The 24,712-nt window shown below is 42.0% G+C and overlaps 1 long non-coding RNA gene and 1 pseudogene across 1 annotated transcript; one reads left to right on the top strand and one right to left on the bottom strand.

Moving 5' to 3' along the window:
- LOC119913390 overlaps positions 1–18,386 on the top strand; it is a 31,658-nt pseudogene extending 13,272 nt beyond the window's left edge.
- On the bottom strand, positions 13,389–20,898 carry LOC119913403. Its single transcript, XR_005446441.1, has 3 exons — positions 20,554–20,898; positions 18,385–18,509; positions 13,389–13,453 (listed from the first exon to the last, which is right to left on the bottom strand). It is a non-coding gene; the product is annotated as an uncharacterized LOC119913403 (long non-coding RNA).
- Positions 20,899–24,712: the final 3,814 nt, after the last annotated feature.

Here is a 24,712-nt window from a genome sequence, read left to right as displayed (position 1 = left end):
TCCATCCCCTATCTTGGTGGGGAAAAAAACCGAGATAGATGCTATGATTTAAAGCTAGGGGAAGGAAACGTTGGAGAAACTAGAGAGATTTGAAAGTGTCCAACCGAATGAAACAGCTGTCAGAGCAAAATCCAGACCGACTACGGGGGTGTATTTGTCCGAAAGCTGCAGCGCTGCTCCCCTCGTTCTTCCGCAGCTCTCCGACGGCCAGCGGGTTGTCATTACACCGCTCGCCTGATCCTCTCCAAACAACGCTCCCAAGCCGCCGGTGACGTTTGGACAATCTCACCGCTGATTGGCTTTCGCGGCAAGTGAATATCTCGCCCAAGTTGAAAAATTTGAACTCGCTCGAAGCAGTGAATTTAGCTACAAACGCCTCTTTTGCGCCGCCCGGAGCGAATTTGCAGGAATTCGGAACGCTGGATTCACTTTCGGTGTAAACGCACCTCAAGACGTCAATCAAAAAAAAAAAAAAAAAGAGTCAAACATTCTCTAATGTGAGGACTTGCTGCTTGTCTTTAGTTTTATAATAGAATAACTCTGTTTTAGACTGTAGGTCAGACAAAACAAGACATTAGGAGACGTCAGCTTCCTGCTTTCTGACATTTTATTGACGTAGATGTTTGTTGCAGCCCTGGAATAAACAATTATGTATGCGTGGCATTACGTTGGATTAAGGGTTTATAAATGGTTAAGTACAAAGTCCAGGTGCTGCGTTGTGTCTCTGTGTACTCCTCGCTGATTGGACTACAGAAGTTAAACCTACAGTCACAGTGAAGCGCAGTGTGTGCCTGATGCACCAGGGGCTCCAGAGGCTAATGCAGTTAGCCTGCGTCTGTTTACATGCCGCATGGTGCCTGAAATGGATTTACTGCAACTTCCACACACAGCCTGCAGCTGAGCATGCAGAGATGATTATCCCCCACCCCTACACACACAGTTCACCCATCTATTCACTCGGCTTGATGTGCCGGTTGTTTAAGGCCCTGCCAGCAATGACACAACACATACACACTCAAACACACACACAGCTGTCCGTCTCTTGACATCTAGAGCAGGTGGTGTCCTGGACACACACACACACACACACACACACGCTCTGCAGCAGCGACTTCCTTCTCTCTGATTGAATGTTGTTAGAAGAGGTTTGAGTTTAACTGAAACGCTGAGAGGTGTCAGGAAGCAGCTGGGTCACGCACTGAGCAATCGTGAGTTCACCCTTCAGCTGGAGGCCTTGGCACACTCCCGTCATGCTGAAATACCGTTGAGCAAGATGCCAAGTCCCTACCCTCCTTCCTCCCGCTCCAGGGCGGACCGCTGACCTTACTGTGCAGCGTGTGAGCCACCGGCCTCTGCGCGCTCGCACGGCTCTTGTGATGGCTGCCGGATGATTCATCGGGAAAGGAGCCGGCCAGATGTGGCTTTGGATTTGGTTAGTTGACACGTGAGACAAAAAACTATGGAGGAGGAGGAGGAGGAGGAGGAGGAGGAGGAGGAGGAAGGCTGACTTCATTCAAACCGTTTTCTTTGAATTCAGATTGTTAGTTCATCTGCTCAGAGGGAATTCTGCTAAAATGTTCAGCCATGATTTTAGTCACCTAGTGTTTGCACACTTTCTGCATCTTAATGTGACTCCTGCTAACATCTAGTACAGATTCTGTCCTAAATGTAATGCACATTGTAGTTTTTGTGTGCTTTCGGTTTTGGGTCTATCCAAACCCAACGTGCATGAATTAAAATGTGTGTGGTCGACCACATTTTACCTCTATAACTGGAAGCCGATTGATCAACAATATAATGGTACCCTACTTGACCCGTAAAGACCTTTTTAGACTGCAGTTTGCTCTTGGCGCCAAAGTTCCTATGAAGGGAAATATCAATGCAACATCTTACAATGATATTTCAGACAGCAGTGGCGACACTTGTGTGTTTGTGTTGTTGTTTCCCGTTTCAACATGACAAAGCTCCCCGTGCACAAAGCAGCTCCATAAAGAAACAGTTTTTCCCGTTTAGTCTGGAGGGATATAAATCATATTTTCATAGCATCATAGCAATATGTTAACGACCGCTACGCTTGTTACCGGAAGTACGTGCAATAAAACCGTCACAAATAAAAAGCCAGTAGGTTACGTAACCAGTACACCTGTCTGTAAACACTTGAATCTGCTCTGTCTCTGCCTGTGTTTTACACAAGTGCAGCACAAACAAGCTGAAGCAGTCTGTCTGTCGTTTATCTGTTTTGCCACATTCCTTAAAGTTTGGGACACTGTTGTAAACTGAGCTGCTGCTCAGAGCCGCTCTGCCCTCTGCCAGGAAACGTTACCTGCAGGCAGTGAATACCTCGAGGAGGAGGAGGAGGAATATAATTTATTTATTTGACATTTTAGATTTGTTTTAACTGAGATATTGAGTTTATATAGTGACTTTGCAGCTCGAAACAATATTTAGTTATATTTAAAATACTAAATTCTAATCTTAAAAACCACCACGCAGCTATAATATGCACACTTCAGTATTTGTTTATGTATTGCAAGTCATATCGACATCGCAATATCGAACAATGTTACCGCACATCACAGGTTACCTTCGTATCGTGCAGGCCTACCGTCCAGCATGGGATGAACTGGAACTTGGCCTGATCACCAACATCAGTGTTGGACCTCACTGCAGCCAGGTTTTAAACTCAGCTGAAAAAGACCTGAACCCAGAAGAACGGAGGCAGGAAAAATTTGATATTTTTTTTGCCTTTTGCCTTCCCCCCTCTGCAGTCATTATAATCTCTGAAATCTTTACAGGACATTAACGGCACGTTTACTGACGCTCTTTAAATGATACAGAGCAGGTCTGTTTGCTGGCACATCCCTGCATCAGTCACATGATTTCACTTCATTGTGAACCTGCGCAGGTTTAATTTCCCAGCTTCAGAGTCAGAGCAGGAACTCTGTCTCCCCCTGCTGCTGATGCTCAGAAATCAGTTTACAAAAGACTCGTTGACCCGCAGCTGTCCTGCTCCTGAGAATAAACCGTTTATTGTGCAGGCTTTTACACAAACACACACACACACACACACACACACACACACACACACACACACACACACACACACACTCTGGCAGCATGTACTGGGAAACACCACATACACACAGTCACCCACAGATTCATTCAGACTGGTTATTCTTCCTCTCCTCCAACAAACCGACGACTTCTCTCTGCGCTGAAGCCGATGAACAATTGCTCTGTGAGTGTCTGTGTGGGCCTGTTGTATATCTGTATGCAAATTGTTGATGGTACAACATCTCGATTGTTTGTGTTTGCATCATAACAAACGATATGTCTGGGTTGGCATTGTATAGTAAAATTTTATTATCCAAGATGACCGCAAACAGCAGATCTCATCTAAATCAAATTCATCCCCAGCACCGCTCCATGTAATAAAGTTTTATTTCTGCTGACCCTTTTTATGATTGTTGCGCTGTGTAATGACTGTTTTATTGTCTGCTATGTAGCAGAAGGGAGACTGAATTTCTATTAACAACCCTGCTGTAAAATGACTAAATTGCCATGAAATCTTATCACGTTCGTCACACGGTCTTCCTCAGAAGGTGGAGTTTTTGTCATGGGACTGTTTTTATTTTTTATTCTGAGTTCTTGTCCACATTGTCTTAAAAGACAAGATTGAAAGTTCACTCTTGACTTTTGAAGAAAAAGTCTTGTTACTAGCTCTGTTCAGCAGCTGATCTGGAATAGGTTCAGAAATATAAATAACTGTAGTTTTATTTCGTATGTTACCATATTTTATTATACATTTATTTATCTGTTAAAGTTCTGTACGTGTAGCATGAAGGGAACTTTCTTTTTATTATACAACCTTGTATAATGATAAACAAACTAGCTTGAACCCTTGTAAAAATATGGACATTCAAACATCTACAATGCCATGACAACTGGGTAAACTGCTGAGGAAGATCATGTGACACAAATAATGGTCCTTTCGGTGAGTTGTTTTTATCAAATACATAAAACTGTGAAAAGTTAAAGTCAAATATACATATAAATTCCAAATAAAACATTTATTACTGCCACTAATATTAATGAGGCTATATATAGTATTTAGTTAATGGTTCATTCAGTCATTTAAGATCGGCTTTCTGGGACTGACGAGACACTTTTGCTGTCTAGCACAGCAGTAGATACTAACTTATCTTCCAAAATAGACAGAAGACTTCAGGAATGTTCGAGCTTTTCAGAAACTCTTTCAGAAAGTTAGCTGGTGGAACGTAATCTGGCGGGGTTTCAGCTCTCTGTTTGTTTTGTAGTGTCCACAGGAGGAGCAGGAGCAGGTCTCAGATGGGTCCCCGGGTCCTCAGCGTCCCCCGGCTGCAGGGAGGAGGAAGAACCTGGAGTTTGAGCCTCTTTCCACCACAGCTCTCATCCTGGAGGACCGGCCAGCGTGAGTAGAAATCTCAAGCATCATCATCTTTCTCCGATCCAGTCTGCAAAAATGGGACTTTGGATTTAAATTGATTTCACATTTTGTTAATGATTGCCGCAGGATCCTGACAAGATGTTTTTAATTGGGATGCAAACAAACCTTTATTTATTCAGGGAGCTTCACTGAGAGCAACCGCTCATTAGCAGGAAGGTCCTGATCACAATCACGCCGTTTATCACTCACACCTGGTTATTATTGTCGGCAAAGCGTTTTTTTCCTGAGGCCAGTGTTTTTTTATTTTTTATTATTTAAACTATGCTACAAACAGCAGCAGTGTGACAAGGTGCTTAGCATCTATTCTGTAGTGAGCGCTGCACATGTGGGGCGGGACAAAGACCAGCCATCACTTCCTATATATAGAAGTGCTAAATAACAACAACAACAATGGAGGAGATATGAACACTGCCGGTCTTTCTCTCAGTGGGTCTGTCCTCTCTCCCTACCTGCTTCAGCCGTCTCTTCATGCAGAGCGAGTGCTCAACCTTGTGCCTACATTTTTACGAGGCCTGCACAATTTGGAGAAAGTCATACTGCGATTTGCGATCTAATGGTAACAAATGTTGTGGTTAAGTCCGCTTGCTTTGTTGTCAAGGAAAATGCACAATATATTAAATTTTTAAATGTGTAAAGTTAAAAAAATAATTGTGCAATACTGTTTTTAAAATAACCTAATATTTTACCAAATATAAAAATAACATAGCACAATAAATTTTTATAACCTGTCCTGGTATACTGTACGAGGAGCTGAGCACCATGTTGTGCCAGACCAAAGAGACTTTTAATATACTCCTCTGTTTTATTATTTATTTAAATATGTTTTGATTTGTCACCGGGCCGGACAGGGGGGCAGAAAGTGATGACGGAGGACACAAACAGACAGCACAGAGAAACACCTGCAAGAGAACGGGGATGACGGGGAGGGACCACCAGCCAAAAATTAATCTTAAATTAATCGCACCCTTTAGAGATTATGTCACATTGCAACTGTGAAAAGATGAATCGTGCAGCCCTTAAGCCCTCGGGGACTTAACCGGGGACGCTCCTCAAAGTCCATGAGCGTGGAGATTGAGTGTGATTCAGCCGCTCTCGCACACACTGAGAGTCACTGTGTGTGGCCGAGCACCTGGCGGGAAGGCTGCTGACTGTTTCTCTGTCTCTCTGTCCTTTAGAAACCTACCTGCCAAATCTATGGAGGAAACTCAGAGACACAAAATGGAGTACGAGGAGATGGTGGCAGGAGCCAAGAGGAGAGGTGCGCACACACACAGAGCTAACTGTAACCAGTGTCTAAAATGACCTCTTTACCTCACTCGACCCAAAACAAACTGCAAAGAGTTTGTTGATAAGAACAATCTTTCCTGGTGGAAACATTTTTTAAGCAGAGCCATTGTTCTGCTTTGAGTTGATTGGCTCAGACAGATATGCAGTGGCCAGCAGGGACAAAGTCATTCAACAGGAAGACTAAATGTAAGCAAAGCGCTCAGTTTGTCGCCCTCTCTCTCTCTCTCTCAGAGATGAAGGAAGCCCAGAGGAAGAAGCGTCAGATGAAGGAGCGACACAGGCAGGAGGACAGCATCTCCAACGCCATGGTCGTCTGGAACAACGAGATCCTGCCGCACTGGGACACCACGTACGTCTCCACAGCTCGCCGTGTGTGTGCGCGTGAGCTTGTTTGTGCAGCGCTGGTTTTAAGTACTGTGTTTGTGTGTAGGAAGGGAACGAGGAGGGTCAGGGAGCTCTGGTGGCAGGGACTTCCTCCCAGCGTCAGAGGGCGAGTGTGGAGCCTCGCCATCGGCAACGAGCTCAACATCACACCAGGTACAAACCGATGAAACGTCATCACCACGAGCACACGACAGACAGGAAGTCGGGACAGGATTGAGAGATGGACTAACACAGTGTTGGTCTTTTAATTTTTTACGATCTCGATGTGTGTTTCTGTTCGTGCAGAGCTGTATGAGATCTTTCTGTCCAGAGCCAAAGAGAAGTGGAGGAGTTACAGTGAGACCAGTTCAGTCAACGACAGCGAGAGTGGTACGACACAGCACCAGTCTGACACTCACCTTTTTAGAATGAATGAATGAATTTAGATGAATAATCGGGTCTGAAATGAGCCTCTACGGTCTGACAATCAGCTGAACACGTACCATGAATTCTAAACTGAAATAACCATTTTGAAACGTTCCTCTCGTGTGTTTTTCCGTCAGAAGGAGCATCGCTGGCTGACAGAGAGTCCAGTCTGGACCTCATCAAACTGGATATTTCCAGAACCTTCCCCTCTCTCTTCATCTTCCAGAAGGTAACAGATCTGTGACGGGTGTTGTGTTTCTCCTGTCTGCAGGAGAGGTATCTTTGCACTTATATATCATGCAACATCAGTTTCTACACAGTAACTTGTATTTGTTATGTAAGTAGACGCTATAAATTGTTGTCACTGCTTTTAAAATAACTAAATCCTTTAAACTTACGGTATGTATAAATTGCAGTCTGGTCTAATGTCGTTTGTTTATGTATCGTAATGTGCTTTGTCAAAATGCTGCTATTTTGGCCAGGTCTCTCTTGGAAAAGAGGTTTTAAATCTCACTAAGATCATCTGGTTAAATAAAGGTTAAGAAGAGTAAAAGTGTAAAAATAGCCCTGGACATCCGATGTGCTTACAACTTACATCCATGTCTCTCAGCATCCCGTTTGTTAATTGAGTTCATTTTAATATTCTATTAAAGTCGCAGAGATTTGAAACTTTGTAAATGTGTCATAATGAAACGCAGAGTGGTCTTTGAATCCTTCCTGGAAGAATCAGAAATACTTTATTTATTATGTATATTATATATATGTTTGAGAAGTCATTAAGGAAAATAACATGACATGAAACAGAATCAGAAATACTTTATTGATCCCCCGTGGGGAAATTCTTTGTCACAATTGCTCACTTTCACATCAATTTATATTGGAATGGAATAATAATAGAAAGATGAAGCAGAAAATATAAAGAAATGCATAAATGTAAAAATAGTGTGAATATGTATAATATTTACTGGTAGAGTTAATGGGAATTGTGGAATTAATTACAAATCCTTAAAAACTGCAGTATTAGGACAGAGTAAGCAGAGAATATTGCACATTAAGTAATAAAACAGATAATAGTGCGCAGAATGTGAAGTATTGCTCTACAAGAGTCTTTGTGTCTGACACTCTGGAGGAGTTAAAGACTTTGATGGCAACGTCTAAGAATTACTTCCTGAAACACTGCAAAGTTTAAGATTAGGGTAAGGGTTAGCTTTATGGCCAATTTATAGTTCTGCGTTGAATGGACCCCATTGGTTCGCCGTACCCTGACGTGCACCTCCCCCAAAAATGTCACTACACATCACGGCGATGCAGACGGCAAGAACTGTTGGCTTGTTAGCGTTGCGTTTCCGGCTGGTCCTCCTCCTTCTGCCTCAGTGGGGTTAAGGGTCGTACATCTCCCCCGACACCTTCACCGAAAGTAACTGCTGTTATCGATCAGCTCCAACGTGATCCGTTCATTCGCTGTTGTTTGTAGCAGCCTACACCAACGAAGAAGAAGAAACTAATATGTGACTCAGATCTGATTTTTTTTATGACCGTGTGAACAGGCCAAGTCACATGGAATCTGATCTTTTCCAGTTCGGATTTGGGCCACTTCCATATGTGGTCCAAATCTGATACAGATCGGATCTTTTTAAATGCGACCTGAGTCTGGACACACAGGTCGGACTTGATGTGACGCCATAACTAGAGCAGCTGTTGTCATAGTTCTGCTGTAGACGGAGCCGTGGTGAACGAAAAAGCTCCACAGAAGCCATTATTATACATGTGGCTCTCTTCCTCCTCTACCTCACTATCATCTACCCACAAATTCTCTTTCTTACACCTGAAATCCGCCGGACCGCAAGCTCTCTTTACATACGTGCCACTTGTCCGAGTGGAGGCAGTAGAGCCAGAGAGAGGGAGGGAGGGAGTGTAACGTTAGTGAGAGGTGGGGCGGATGCGTTGTACAGCACAAGAAACCCTAATGAAAAGAACAGAAAGTTGTGAACACTTAAGAATTCGGGAGAAATGTGCTCTGCGGTTTACTACTACTGTACCACAGCGTGCTGCGTGGTCACTTTCAGACCACGGACAGTTCACACTGGGGTCTGATAGGGGGTGAATTGCCCTAATGTGGGACATTTTCTTGTTTTTCAGACTTCTGTGGCATATTTCGATGTGAAGCCAATGTATTAAATAACCCAACACCAAATACCATTTTAAAAACCTCAGGATGTGTCCTAATCAAATCAAAAGAGAAAATGCAGATAACACGTTCCTAAAAAAATGACAGACATATTGGTGCTCTTAGTGCAAATAGTTTGAGACAATCAGAATTCCTGACTCTAGTTTATTTTTAGTTTTCTCTCATCCTTTCTCTAATTCTGCCTCTCGCTCTGCGTCTGAAAGTCTCTCCGCGTCTTTCTCTGCTTTGCCAAATTCATTTAAATGAATCATTAGATGCATAAAATGAAGTGGATTGGCTTTATTGCTTTTTAAATTCATTCATTTTAAGACGCCTACTCCCTTCACACACAGACACACACAACCACAAAAAGCCTTCAAACCGCCATCCCCCAAAGAATAACAATTTCCCTTGGCCTTAAACATGTGGAGCTTTCTAATAGTGCATAAGACTTTTTTGAGTGACTGAAGTACTTTACAACTGTCCCACATTAGGTAAATCATACTGTCCCACTTTTTGAAACCACATTTCCTAAAGTGGGACAGATATTTTACTTTTTTAAGCACAACAGGCCAAAAAATAGCAGGATTGTTTTATTTAAAATGAATTTATACTCCTTAATATCAACTTTGCCTCCTGTTTTGATGATTGCTCCACCCTCATATGTGACCGGACAGTTGAGAAGTCATGTGATTTTGATCACACGCCATAGCTTTGGCTAACCGATAGTTTCAGTGGTGGACCTACAGGTCGATCCACCTGGGGCCACATTTAAGTAATAATGTGAACTTTCAAACAAAAAACTCGCATCTGTCTTCCCTTCTCTGCCTCCATCTGTCTATTAATCCTAACACTCTGTTTTTTCTGCAGGGCGGTCCCTACCACGACCTCCTCCACAGTGTCCTGGGGGGCGTACACCTGTTACAGACCCGACATTGGCTACGTGAGTTTCCTTTTTTATTCCACGCTCAAAAATGATGACGTTTACTGACAGAATTGAACCTGAACGGACTAGTTTCAGTGCTCTGTTAGATTTTATCCTGCATGGAATAAAGTTCTTCATTTTAGAGTTTCAATAGTTTTAAAATCATGGAAACAAAAAGCAAAGCAAAACGTGTTTTTGTCCATTTAACAAAAGGACCCAAAACTCTTAAATGTTAATTGCTGTATAAACACAAGCGGCCGAACAAGAAGAAAAATGCTGCAGAATTATGATTTAAATCAGCAACTTTGGACAGATTTATAATCCTATTCATGTATTTTTAAATTCAGCATGTTGTTGAAGTGGTCACAATACATAGCACCATTAATACACACAGTGTTTGGGTTTTTAAAACCGGTTGCAGGTGTGTTGATCTTTAAAAACTCTACGGGGAGTCATGTCCGTATTTATTTGGTCTTCTTTTAAGTTGAGGAGATCATCCTTGCTATAAAACACATGTCAGTCCACACACAGCTCTTCTCTCGTGCTGATCTGGGTCTGTGTTTGTGGTGTTTCAGGTCCAGGGCATGTCCTTCATCGCTGCCGTGCTGATCCTCAACCTGGAGGAGGCCGAAGCCTTCATCACCTTCGCCAACCTGCTCAACAAACCGTGTCAGATGGCCTTCTTCAGAGTCGACCACGAACTGGTACGCACACGCAAAGACGCACCGGCTATTATTCAGTTTGTTTACAGTTGACCCCCCTCCTTCATCTTTACTTTCTCTCTCTCGGGCAGATGTTGAAGTATTTTGCAGCCTTTGAGGTTTTCTTTGAGGAGAATCTGCCTCGTCTCTTCTGCCACTTCCAAACCAACAACCTGACCCCTGACCTCTATCTGATCGACTGGTGAGTTATTAAAGACCGCTGCCTCTCCGGTTCAGTGTTGATGTTTAAATGGGCAATCACAAGCCCAATTTAATTTTCTTATGTATTAATATCGGCACTATGAAGTTTTCAGACAAAATTAAAAGATTGTTAGTGAACTACAGTATCCACGCGCCGTTGCTTACAGTATTTAAAGCAGAACATCTTTGTTCTTTAAGGCAATTCAAAGTGCTTTACGCAAAACGATGTTGGGTGTGAATGCTGCAAGCACTCCGTTCAAACTCCAAGTTGTCCGGCTCAATGAGGAATGGGGTGCTATTACTTTTGTCATTGATACCTCGAATACTTTCCAAATTATTCAAGGTTTTCCAGGAAGATTCTCCCATTGTAAGCGAATGGAGAGACTGTCAAAATCCTCCTCATACCTACTCCGCTTTGAAAGCTCACCAGTTCAGCATACTTTCAGCTACAGACTTGGTTTAAACTGTAAATTGGTCACAAGAAGTTAATCTATTAATGATGTATTCAGCTTTTTGATATGTTTTATGGTTTGTTCACGGTCGCTGTCGAAGTTTTATGCTTTTTTTTGAGCTCTTTTCTGTATAATGGGTGTGTATTGCGTGAGTTAGAGTGGGTGACATCATCACTACAGTGTAGCAGGCTCGCAAAATCTTATTAGATTTTTCTCTTTAACTCGCTGGCTTGACCACAATTTTAACTCTTCAAGCATAATTTTACACCAGAAACGTAGTAAATTTTGTTGTGGTTCCTCACATGGCCTTTTTAAATCGCTCGGGGTTATAGATTTGTCTCTGTGTCCTTCCAAAGGACAAGAGTGACAGAAAATTCTCCATTGGCTGCCATTGTAAATAACCAGAGCGGAACGTACCAGTTTTTCAACTCGCCAAAGTGGTCTCTTTTTTCAACTTTATCCAAACAAAAAATAGATCATATTGTTCACAAATGCCTTCTGCCGCTCCCGGTGAAGTCATGTCGTCGATATGACCTATAGTTTAGTCTCTGGGGAGGTTTGATTTAGATAATTTCAGAGGGATATTCCTATGTGTCTCATTGTCTAGTTTTATCTGATATTGTGATCTAATTAGATAATTTTTACATAACATTGAAAAACACATTTAAATGGTGGATTTTTTTTCAGGATCTGTACCAAAGAAAGATGTTTCCTTAAGTGGGGATCAGACAGAAAGCGTTCTGCAGGTTCAGAAATGCGAGGCGCGCAGCAATGCCTTTTTTGGTTGAATTTGGAAAAGAGCAGTGCGCTGCGGGGTTTTTTTTTTCCATGCAGCTAGGCAACCACTGAATCAGCCGTCCTGTCAGTCTAATCTAAGATTGTAGCACCAGCGATCTGTAATCTTTGGTTTGCCGCTAAGTAATAACTGTGATATTAGCAGAAACTTGATCGCAGCTCACAGGTCTGAGTCTTTTGTTGCTAGAAACATCTGCTTTAATAAAACAGACAAACGGAGAGGCCTGCTCTGGCACTGTTTGAGTGTGTGAGGTGTACAAACGCAGGAGACGGGGAAAGGGAAATCCGAGGAGACACCGCTGGCTGTACCGCCAGCTGGTCCACGAGCTAAAAGATGGTTCAAGCCTTATTTTAGGATGAGTCAGGGTCAGACTGTTGCATCTCCGGACAATCCAAGCAAATGTAAACTTCCGTCATCACAACTGAGGGCCCGCCTCTACATCCATTCGACTGGACAATGGGGGAGGAAAAAAACACAAGTGACGTCGGGCGCTTTTCTGCCCGGACAGGACATCTCAGCAGCACGACCATATTTCATTTAAAAAGGTATTTTCACACAGTTTTTGCTTTTAACAAATACTGCCCCTCCTGGGATTTGAAAATGGCAGCAGGCCTTATTGTGATAAGATATAAATCAAATGTTCAGCCCTAACGCACACCTCCCCAAAAATGTAACCACACGTTGCGCATCACATTTCCTCCAAGCCCCCAGGAAGTGCAGACATTTTGTACTCTGTGGAAAAAAGCAGTTGCCAAATGACTTGTTTCACCATCAGAATTTGATGGTGTCGTTCCAATAATATTTGGAAACTCCAGAAGAGTCGCGTGATTATCATTTTATCTCCATTCAAGTAAGCAGAGGGCTGAACGGGAAGTTAACTGGCTTGGCTGGTGGAAGTCAACACAGCGAAACATACAAACACCAACGCTAATGAATTGAATTAAAGTTTTATTTTCATACATACAAGTAAAAGTATGTTTTTGTCCGTCTCTGTCCAGGATCTTCACCCTGTACAGTAAGTCCCTCCCACTGGACGTGGCGTGCCGGGTGTGGGACGTCTTCTGTCGGGACGGGGAGGAGAGTTTGTTTCGGACGGGGCTGGGTATCCTGCGTCTGTTCGAGGACGTGCTGCTCCAGATGGATTTCATCCACATCGCTCAGTTCCTCACCCGCCTGCCGGAGGACCTGCAGTCACACACGCTCTTCACCGCCATGGCCAACACGCACATGGTCAGCAGAAACCGCCGCTGGGCTCAGGTCAGTATCGCTCCCAGAGTTCAGGGCGAAGTTAGTGAAACGTCTCAAAATTAAAGTAATGATTGAATAATGTTTGTTTTCTCTCTCTCTCAGGTGTTTTCTGCATTGATGAAGGATGGAAATAAAGAGATGGACAAAAACACCAGCCCAGCTTTGAGAAGCTAACACTAGCTAACCTTGACGCCACCTTTCTTCAAACTAATGTCAGACGCTAGCTGTGAAAGTTGAAGCTCGAGCCAGCCAGCCAGCCACGAACTTCAGAGGTAAATGCCAGCTCGCCATGTCAGCACTTAACATCAGAGGCTGGTTGTGAAGCTTGAAGCTACGGAGCTTGAAGTGAACTGTTGCATCCAGTCGGGAGAGGGAAGAGGCGGCTGCGGCGTTCCTGAAACCTGGAACCAGAGCGGGAAACCAGAGCGGTTGGTTAATTCCGAACTTCAACTTCAGCAATTGTCAGTATTTCACCAGATAAATTATACGTTGGAGAAGATTGTTTCAGCAGCCGTGTCACCAGTTTACTAAAGTTGTAAAATCTGACTTTCAGATTATATTATGTGCTATTTCCCTGCCGGCTGGGAGGCTAGCGGTGACTCCGCCTCCACGTCGGGACACAAACACCACAAACTGCAAGCATTACGCCCTGTGTAATTCTCTTAAGACTCAAATTCAAATTTTCGGTGCTAATCATTTTCTAAAAGGGTTCAAAAGTGACTGTGGTTTAATTATTAATGAAGGTCCATGTGGTTTCGACTTCACACTATTATTCACGTGCTGCATTTCTTTAGCTTGAACCTCTGGATCTAACAGAGATGGGTTTTCTGCAGTAGCATGGCTGAGCTAATTAGCCTCCAGCTTTTTAAAATGTTCAAATGTAGGCAAAACAAAAACCACAAACACGGGAAGTTTGGAAACAACAACAACAACAAAAAAAAAAGCTGGGGGGGGGATTTAACCATTTTGTACGACGCAGTCTTTTCCAATCATTCAAATAACACAGAGCTCATCAGTGATCCTAGTTAAGTACAAGCAGAATATAACTACATAATATATGTGATTTTGATGTTTTTACAGGAAGTGATTTATTCCATTGGGTCCAAGACGTATTTTCTACATGTGTTAAATAATTTAAAGCTTCATCCTGAATATACAAATCAAACTGTTTAAGGGGGTGTAAGTGCAGTAAAGTAGTGCTGGTGAATACAGAACTTCACACACACTGTTGGTGTTTAATTTTTAGATGTTTTAGAGTAAAAAAAAAAAGGATCCTGTTTAGCACAGTTAGCTTTGCTGGTAATTCAAATGAAATGTGGATTTATCTCTGAAAGGAGCTAAAAAGACACAAGTGTCAGCTGTTGATAATGTTGTTTGGGTCCGAATGATCCATGAACATCTCTGTGGAACCACAGTGAGCAGACAGTAAATGTAGGAGCCAGGGGCCATCGCCCTTTTCATCAGTGTTTTAAGGACCAGATTTTCCCTCCGAGCACTTTATAAATGCAGCGCTGCAGCTGCATCATGAACGCTGGCTTACACAGAGAGAGAGAGAGTTCAAACTGAATGAACGGCGCGCTAAGTGCCTCACTGTTTCCTCTGTCCGTGGTTAGAGGGAATGAAACTAGACGGCCAAGATTGCCAATTAGAAAACGTAAAAACATCATAGAAATACTGGAACAACAACACGGCTTTTAGCTTGAGAATGAAGATTTGTTTATTTTTTTGCAGCAGAGCTTTTCTCGCTTGTTTCATCGTCTGTGAAAGTACAAAAACGCACTTCAGCAGCAGACTGGAAGTTGTGTTGATGAAGAACTCCTAAACGCCTGCGCACGTTTGTATAGCATTTTTATACGAGGAAGGGAAAATGTTTTTACTGAAGCACCACGTATGTGTCGGCGCCGGAGTTTGTCCCTTTTAGATCTTCAGGCCTAAACGTAACTCGCTCTCGCCAAACGCTCCTCCACAGTTGTTGTTTTGTTCATGTCTGCTGCTGACTTTCCTTCACGTTGTCCTCCCACTGTTTATTGGCTCAACTGCAAATTGCAGACACGCATCAAGCCGAAACAGTCAGTCAGCTAATCAATTAGTTGACCAACAGATATTTCGATAATTGATTAATTGTATCTCAAACATTCTCTGAATCTGCTTTTCTTTATGTTACTTTAAACAAAACAAGACATCAACCCTGGGACAACAAATAGGATGCAACTAATGATTGTCGTCAATATCCATAAATCTGCTGGGTATTATCTTGATTAATTGTTTGCTCTAAAATATGTCATAAAACTGTCCAATGCAATGTCCCAGAGTACAACAAGATGTCTTCTTACTACATGTTTTGTTTCGACCAACAGTCCAAAACCGACAATGTTCAATTTACTCTCATAGAAGCCTTAAAAAAAAAAAAACTCTCAGAATATATCCAAATTAATAGTTTTTAGAGCTGAAACAGTCGATTTAACATAAAACTAATCCATTAATCAAGAAAATAATCTGTTGATTAATAATGAAAATAACTAACTTCAAGGACGCACACAAACTGCCCCCCCGTCTCGGCGGCCTGTTGAAGTGCTTTACATCACCTCCTTCTCCGCTCTGTGTTTAACACTCCTCTGACTCACCACACACTATAACTGTTAACCTCCACTTCATCCCTACCTCTCGATAACGACACACACTCAACTGATGACGACACTTTCCACTGAGCCACCAGCAAATGAGCAGGCCCTAAACACGTGGACCAAGCAGCCACTCCGTCGTCTTCTCACAGTTTCAGCTACCGCGATGACTGCAGCTATTCTCGGGTTGTTAAAGCAGAAAACTCGCTGCAGGCGACGAGCAACCCTGGAGGAAGAGAGAGGAAGAGGAGGCGGCAGAAAGAGACAACGTCAAACTGATTTTATTTATTTAAGTTCTACCCCAGTTAAGTTCTTTTTTTGTAGTGAAACTAGTTATTAAAGGATAATTTCTGTATTTTTAAACCCTGTTTTCACATATGTTGGTGTTGAATTGACAGTTTTTAATCCGTGCTGTAGATGTCTTCAGACGGCAGCAGAACCGGCTGCTACGTTTTCCTTCGGGGCAACTGCGCCCGTCAAAATGGCGTCCACAAAAGGTGCTTCTTTTTGCCAGCGACAGGCTCAGACTGGTGTCATGACAACATCATGGAAAGGATCCCTACGAGGGACTCCCGGTGACCCCCTTTGTTTTTAACAGGAAACCGAAGTCTTGCTTTAGGACTGTTCTCGCTCTGAAATCTCTCGAGAGGTGAGCTGTTGCAGGAAGACGCCGGTGGAAACGAGGGAGAGGAGTTAGACTTTATTTCCTAACGTTACTCCGACACAAAACTCCTCTTTCCAGCTCCGACTCACATTTCCATCACTGTCTTCCTGCATCAACTCGCCTCTCATGAGATTTCAGAGCGAGAACTGTCCTTAAGCGAGACTTCGGTTTCCTCTTAAAAACAAAAAGCGTCCCCAGGAGTCCGTCGTAGGGATCCTTTACTTGATGACAGTCTGAGCCTGTCGCTGGCAAAAAGAAACACTTTTTGTGGACAACATTTTGACGAAGGAGTAAACTGCAGCCAGTTCAGCTGTCGGCTGAAGACATCTACAGCACTGACTCAAATTTTCTGTACCTACGAGTCATTTCTTCACCAAAATATGTGAAAATAGGGCCCAGGTTTAAAAATACAGAAATAAACCTTTAAGTTATTGTTGCTATTTTTCATGTTTCATGATAACTAGCCAGTTCTCCTTTATTATTATTTTATTTCAAACAAACCAAAAAGAAAAATCACTGCAGTAGAAAAGAAAAGGGAACGATTAATTACTGCAGCAAATCTGCAACGAACCAAACGCAGGTTGTGTCACTGCTGTTTTGTAGAGCAATAAAATGGAAATTAATTGATGGCAGAGAAAACAACAAAATAAAACCAGTTTGAAAGAAGACTATGAGGTGTTACGAGAAGGGGTCATTTTTTCCTCCAGGTTGCTGCTTCGGGGAGTTTTTCTGCATCATGCCACTGTTACACCAAATAACTCCAGACTTAAGGGTTTATTTATAACCAGAAGAGGGGATATATTTATGGTTGCTTTACGTTCCTAAATGCAGTGTGAAAACTACAGATGAACTCTTCGCTTTACACCAAGACACAGCCTCATAATCTTTCTCAGCTGTTTGGGAAGTCAGCTGCGGAAGAAGCGTTAATTAAGCACTTGAAAATAAAAAGACTGGGAATGAATTCAGTTTATAAAAAATGTTTTTCCCCCCCAGAGTATTTGCAGTCTATGAAAGAGCATCAGCCGCTGTTTTAATCACACCGCTTTTCAAGGCTTGTTATCAAAACTCCTCCAGTGGATCTACACACTTCTCTTCCCTTAATGAATCAGAGAAGGCAAGATGAAAACAATTAGCACTCTGTGAACATGAGCTGTTTTGTTTTTACAGGTACACTAATTACACTGAGTGCAGCGATGCTCAGTGATGCAGAGAAACAGGCTTGTTAGCTGTTAATAAAATCTTTTCCCATTAAGGTAATTTCCCATTATTGTAATGCCAATTTTCGGGTAAAAGTCTCTAATAAATAAACAGGTTTCTTCTCCATTAATCCATCTTGAAATCTCAGTTTTAGCCTAATAACTGTTGGTGTTGTAACACAAACTAACTCTGGTGGGTTTCTGTATGAACACACTTATTTCAGCACACCTGTGAGTTTTGGGGCGACACGAGTTTAACGTGGCACTCCTCGACGCACACACACACACGTGTTGAAGATAAAAGTGCAAAATGGTCTTTGCATTGCCAGTAATTCAGTGTAATTACCCAGAATCCTCAGCAGGTTGGTTTAAACGTTCCCTCGTCTCGCTTCACTCCAGATTATTGATGAAACGTTCAGACAGCTGCAGAGGGAACGTGATTAATGTGATATTTCTCCCCAGGTGTTCCATGTAATCATTGTATTTAAGTTTCATCTCGGCTTTGTGTTTTATACTTTTATGTACATTCATTTAGCTTTTTGTGTGTGTTTGTTTTGTCAGATTTCAGTGTACAGTTTTTTTTTCATAATGCCTTACAGGTGTTGTAAATAAACTGTAAAAATGTTTCTTTCTTTTCATATAATAGCCACTAGGTAAATGTGTAAATAAATATCTAAACAAACTGAGTCCCGTCTGAGCTGTAACTCTTGGAGGGATTCAGCTGAAGGGTCAAAGAGCGACATCTGCTGACGTCTTTGACAAATTACATGTTTAAAATGTCTTCAGAAAGTGAAAACAAAGTTCATCCTTGACCCTGGGGAAAAAGTTTGACAAAATAAAACTCTTCTCACCAGCTGTTTCCCGGCACTTTGAATGGAGTTGGCTCACTGAGGGAGATGCAGTCGACAGCTCTGGAAGAAGTGGGCCTTCATCTCATGTCGCCTTTTCCCTAGTGAATCACATCCCGTCACTACGCCTGTTAAAAACAGAAGCAAACTTTTATAAGTTATTGTGCAGCCATGAAAATCTCTTTTCCCCTCTGTGCTGTTTGTAGATAATGTAAAACCTCTAAATGTAATAAAATCTCCCGTCTTTATGGACTAATAATCTGATCAGATCTGCTGATGTAGCTGGCCATTCAAATAATCAGTCACATCCATAGATTAAATGACTCTTACAGCCGCAAGATGGTTTTACCTGATGTGGTGATGTAGATCATTTACTAATGATGCAGCTCTGTGAAACAACCTTCATTACAGATCATTTTAAACTACTTGTAAAATTAAGAGTAATGTAAAATACACAAAATTATGTGAATAAACATCAGAGCGGCAGAAGAAGACATACTATTAATCCCAAAAAGGGGAAATTCAATGTTTTTTCACTCTGTTGTTAATGTTAGTATTATACGTTCACATATTCACTTTAAATTAGGTGCCTGGTATATAAGGAAAACTGTGTCGTAAGATTACAGGAATTATTATAATGAAATAGTATTTTATTTGTCTATTTTATTGATTGTAATTTAAAAATGCATAATGTTTTCTCCACAGATTAAAAAGGAGATAATAGGGCGACATCATTTAAACACTCAAAAACCAGGATAATCTAAGTAAAAGTCCTGCAATCAGTATTCGACTTTGATAAAATTATTTACAGCAAAAGGTACCTTAGTTTAAAAGTACTCTCTGTGTAATATTATATTATTAAATCATCACAATACTGTTGGTTTTAATCTGTAAAACCTGTATCAAAAGTTACTACAGCAAATAAACATGGTTGAGTTAATCATTTAATGCTGTACAAACAGGTGCATCTCAAATAAACTGAATATCTTGGTGATTCCAACTCATGGAAATCAAAATTAATAACAGATCTGAGAAGAGCACTAATCAGCTGATTAACTCAAAAGTACTGCAAAGGTTTCCTGAGTCTTCAATCTCTGTTTGGTGCAGTAAAGTTCAAACTATGTTATATTTTACTTTATTTTAGATGCACCTGTAACATTGTAGTAAGTTGAATAAGTGGCAAGTACCTCAAAATTGTACTCAAGTAGAGTACTTAGGTGAATGTACTTTCCACCAGTGCTCAGTTCCACTGATCTATGAGCGAACTACAGTTATTTTACTTGTGCCATAGTGTTGGAGGAAGTTGTGCTGTGTGCAGTTCAGACCACTAGATGGAGTCTGATGACCACCTGCTCTCAGTGGACACTGGTGATCCTCAGGTTACTGTGAAGCATGGTTGTATTTATAATTTTTTTTACACATAGTAAAGGCATGAAGCTACAATCACTAGGCCAGGCTTTTATTAGCTTCAATACCTGAACTCACCCTGCACAAATCTGCAAGATGGTCTACCAGTCTAAATATTACTTGCATGAAAATGAGTTCTTTTCTCACTTGTTTACCATACCAGTAAGTCGTTGTGGAGAATCTAACTGATAACATGGTTCAAGTTCATACTGACAAACGTTTAAACATTTATATTTGTATGTGCGATCAAAGCAGCTTAGAAGCAGCTCAAGAAGGCGACCCGGTGGGCTTCAAGAGGTTTTTATTCATCCAGAGAACTTCTGTAAAAACCAGACCAGGTGTCTGATTGAGACCTGCGTATTTTTGTCAAAACTTGTAGCCACACCCGGAAAGTTTTATGTTAGTTTAATGTTTTACGAATGTTTTTCTGCTTAATGTTGACACAGCAGTGCTGCCGTTTCAAATCGGACAATGTTATCTTCTAGATAAATAATTCACTGCATGTTAATATTATTATTAGTCTCACTCCGTGGCACATTTATAAGAGTTGTAGTTTATTGATAATACTGTTAAGAGGAGGAGGTGATTCAATTCCACTGTCCAGTACAGCAGCAGATGTGACACAGAAAGACAGATGAAAGTGACCCTGCACATATACTCTCAGAAGAAGCTCTCATTTTCATAATAAATGGTCCTGTGCACCTTTTGTTACAATCTTTTCAACTTCACTTTTAGTTCAGCTGGTTTTGTGCGTAGGTTACATACCTAGAAGAGATTAAATCAGGATCCAAATCGGATCATGTTTAAATCTGAGTGTGAACATCTGTGGTTTGAACCTCCTGGCAGTGATTTCGGTCGGAGCGGTGCAGATAAACAGCGACCACACTCAGGGATCTCAGGTATTTCCGAGGCCTGCGGTGGAAGGAGTGAGGCGAGGCCGCGAGGGGCCTCCCGCCGCATCTGAGCGAGAGGAAGAATCTGTGGAGGTATTTGGCGGCAGTCTGGGGGCTTTCCTGTGGAGGTGGGGCTGAAGGGGAAGAAAGAGCCTGGTGCCTCGGGGGCCTCTGGGATATCACAGCAGGAGGCGGGGAGGCCGAGGTCAGGGCAAAGGAGGCTGCGTGGAGGGGAATGGATTGTTTAAAGACCAGGGAAAAAAACCACCAACAGCAAAAAAGTGTAAATCTGTACAAAACAAAACTGCACACTCACAAATAAATCAAATGTCAAATCAACCAGCTGCAGTGTGGATATGATGATTTAACATGATGCAGAGCTTGAGGGAAATGTTTGCTTTATTTTATAGCATAACTGAAGGATTTGAGACTAATCATTAATTCAGTGGTTTATTTTTAATGTGATATCATGGAATAGTGTGTAAATAGCATGTCCCTTTTAAGCGCATTTCGGCGTGCCATGTCAACGCATTTTAAGTTTTTCGCGTGTCATTGCACGCTGTTTAGACTGCATCGTGTAACCAGCTGACGTTAGTAAGGATGTAGCATGGTAACTTCCATTGCGTAACATAGCTAGTGATAGCAAGGATGTAGCATGGTAACTTCCGTAGCGTAACGTTAGCAAGGATGTAGCATGGTAACTTCCGTAGCGTAGCTAACGTTAGTAAGGATGTAGCATGGTAACTTCCATAGCGTAACATAGCTAGTGATAGCAAGGATGTAGCATGGTAACTTCCGTAGCGTAACGTTAGCAAGGATGTGGCATGGTAACTTCCGTAGCGTAACGTAGCTAACGTTAGCAAGGATGTAGCATGGTAACTTAAGTAGCGTAACGTTAGCAAGGATGTAGCATGGTAACTTACGTAGCGTATCGTAGCTAACATTAGCAAGGATGTAGCATGGTAACTTACGTAGCGTAACGTAGCTAACATTAGCAAGGATGTAGCATGGTAACTTACGTAGCGTAACGTAGCTAACATTAGCAAGGATGTAGCATGGTAACTTACGTAGCATAACGTAGCTAACATTAGCAAGGATGTAGCATGGTAACTTACGTAGCATAACGTAGCTAACATTAGCAAGGATGTAGCATGGTAACTTACGTAGCTAACATTAGCAAGGATGTAGCATGGTAACTTACGTAGCGTAACGTAGCTAACATTAGCAAGGATGTAGCATGGTAACTTACGTAGCGTAACGTTAGCAAGGATGTATCATGGTAACTTAAGTAGCGTAACGTTAGCAAGGATGTATCATGGTAACTTATGTAGCGTAACGTAGCTAACATTAGCAAGGATGTAGCATGGTAACTTACGTAGCGTAACGTTAGCAAGGATGTATCATGGTAACTTAAGTAGCGTAACGTTAGCAAGGATGTAGCATGGTAACTTATGTAGCGTAACGTAGCTAACATTAGCAAGGATGTAGCATGGTAACTTACGTAGCGTAACGTTAGCAAGGATGTATCATGGTAACTTAAGTAGCGTAACGTTAGCAAGGATGTAGCATGGTAACTTATGTAGCGTAACGTAGCTAACATTAGCAAGGATGTAGCATGGTAACTTACGTAGCGTAACGTTAGCAAGGATGTATCATGGTAACTTAAGTAGCGTAACGTAAATACAAACCAAAAGCTGTTGTTTTGGAACGGCGGGCTCCTGGGTCAGGGACCAACTCACTATCGACCCGACGCCCCCTCCACCACCTTAGTGTTGGACTGTTATGGCTATTTATATTCCACACACGCTGATTTTACCTGTGACAGTAGGCGTAAAATGGCACGCCGTTTCTGCACAATACCACGCCAAATGACTTCAGGAAACTGCGTGTTATTCATACGCCTTCTGATAATACCAGGCTGTTAAACGCCAGCTAAAGAATAAAGTCTACGCTTCACAATCATAATTCTACCACGCCTGCTTTCTCTGCAAGTTGTTAAACTTCTTTTTTTAAAACCTACAGTAATTTATTACATCTTAAGGAAAACATTTTGCTTTGTTTGTCAAGTTTCTAAATGTTTGTCCATTTGTCAATGTTTGATTTATTCTCACATCATAGTGTCTTTACAAAACAGTAGATATTCATTTCTTATACGCCAACTTTATACTATACAAGGTTGTTTATTAGTCATTATTCAGCACAAGGCTGCAAAATGAAACAAAATTTGTAGTTCCTTCGTGCTACACACACACACACACACACCATATAACTTAAGTGTAGGCCTATTTTAAATATGGTAACATCACAACAACATATTCATATACAGGCACACAACGTCCAGCCCGAACATCCCACAGTGCGTTTTTTGAATTTGCATCAGGGGTGAATGTAAACAGCAGCAACCAGATGATAATATGAAAGTTTCATCTTCACAGTTAGACTTTGGGAAACAGAGTCCATCTTGACTGCGTTTGAGCACCGAGCGTCATTGATGTAAAACAGAGAGTCGACTTCCTCATCTTGCCGGAGTCTTGCGCTGACAGCTCGGAACATGAACCACCTGCAGAGCGCTTGATCCGGGATCTGGCAGGTCTCTGTAACGATGTGGGCACAACAGTCTCTGAATTCTGTTATCTGGTCGACACGAGTCCCATTTTGTCCAGACCGGATCTTTAGGAGCAGAATTAAGTCCAAGCTGGGCCACCATGGCTCCTCTCCTGGATCGCTTTCCTCTCCTCTGAGCGACCTGGGTGGATCGTGGTCTGCTGCTCTTTAATCCAAAAACCCGTCTTCATCTTCCAATGACTATGTATCTCTAATGTATCTATGTCAGAGGTAACGCAGGTTTCGTCAAGAAAGCCGGAAAAAAATGATTAAAACCAAAAAAGTAGCAAAGTTCGAAAGAGCTACCGGCTGCTGCTTCTACAAGCGCTTTATATTATGAATATTATAACGTACAAGTGCATGTTTTACAGAACATATACACACAGCTCATGTCTTTTGAAAAACTAGTGGTTGAACTGAGCTGCAGTGATGTAGGCGTGTACTCCAGGATGCGTCTGTCCAGTGTGATTTCACTGCTCAGGTGAGGTCACAGGTGCGAGGTGTTTGATTACTGTCCGATATGGGTCCGTTAAAAAGTCAGTTCATCCAAAAAGCATTTTCCCTCTTGGCTGTCTGGGAACTCATTTATTACATCTCAGTTCTTTAGAAGCACTTGTCTCAAGGAGCAGACTTTGCGGCGTTTGCGGTTTCACAGTCATTTGCACCAGATTATGCCTAAAACATTTGCAAGCATCCCGACTTTAACACTTATCTAATGACATAAACTCGGCCCAGGTTTGCAGATTGCAGAATAGCTGCACCTCTTCTGCAGCAGTCTGGGTTTTCTGAACATTCACGTCCTTGATAAGTATGGAAATGGGCATGACAAACAAGTATACAGATATATATTTTTTTTATTTGGCGTTCAGGAGGAAAAGGAAAGGAGGAGGAGGAGGAGGTGAAAAGGAAAACACAAGAGAATAGAAGCAGACTACGGGTCAACACGGCGTTTCCTGTCCTCTGGGATGTCTGGTAGCTCTGGATGACTGAATCACTCATCTCTCCTCCTGCACTCTTTCATCTCTCCCTTCGCTCTCTCCCTCCTCCTCCGCTCATCACTCCGTCACCACAGGCTGTTTGGTTTCAGTCCACATCAACCTCTGCAGAGGGCCCGCCAGCGATCGCACCACCGCTACCACACTATTTGATTGACAGGCTCTTAAAACAAGAATAGTCTCGGCTTCACAGCGTCTTCGTCAGGGTGCAGCTGATCAAAGATTAGAAGTTATATAACATTTACAGACAATACACTGGAAGGAAGCTTTCCACTGAAACTAAGCCTACTGTTTGTAATATAAATGTCACATGTTTATCCTAATTTGTGGTCACTTCATCATGTAAAAAGGAAAAAAGTTTCTTTTTGTTGGATTGTTTGTATGTTGTTTATTTTATAGTGGTCGGGTTTCCTTTGATATGAGATCCATGTT

Source organism: Micropterus salmoides, unplaced genomic scaffold (assembly GCF_014851395.1).
Source record: "Micropterus salmoides isolate LMB-PRFRI ecotype aquatic unplaced genomic scaffold, ASM1485139v1 Ms_hic_scaffold_2, whole genome shotgun sequence".
Taxonomy (NCBI): domain Eukaryota; kingdom Metazoa; phylum Chordata; class Actinopteri; order Centrarchiformes; family Centrarchidae; genus Micropterus; species Micropterus salmoides.
The sequence above is the reverse complement of the archived record's forward strand: the minus strand, read 5'-3'. Positions and strand labels throughout refer to the sequence as shown.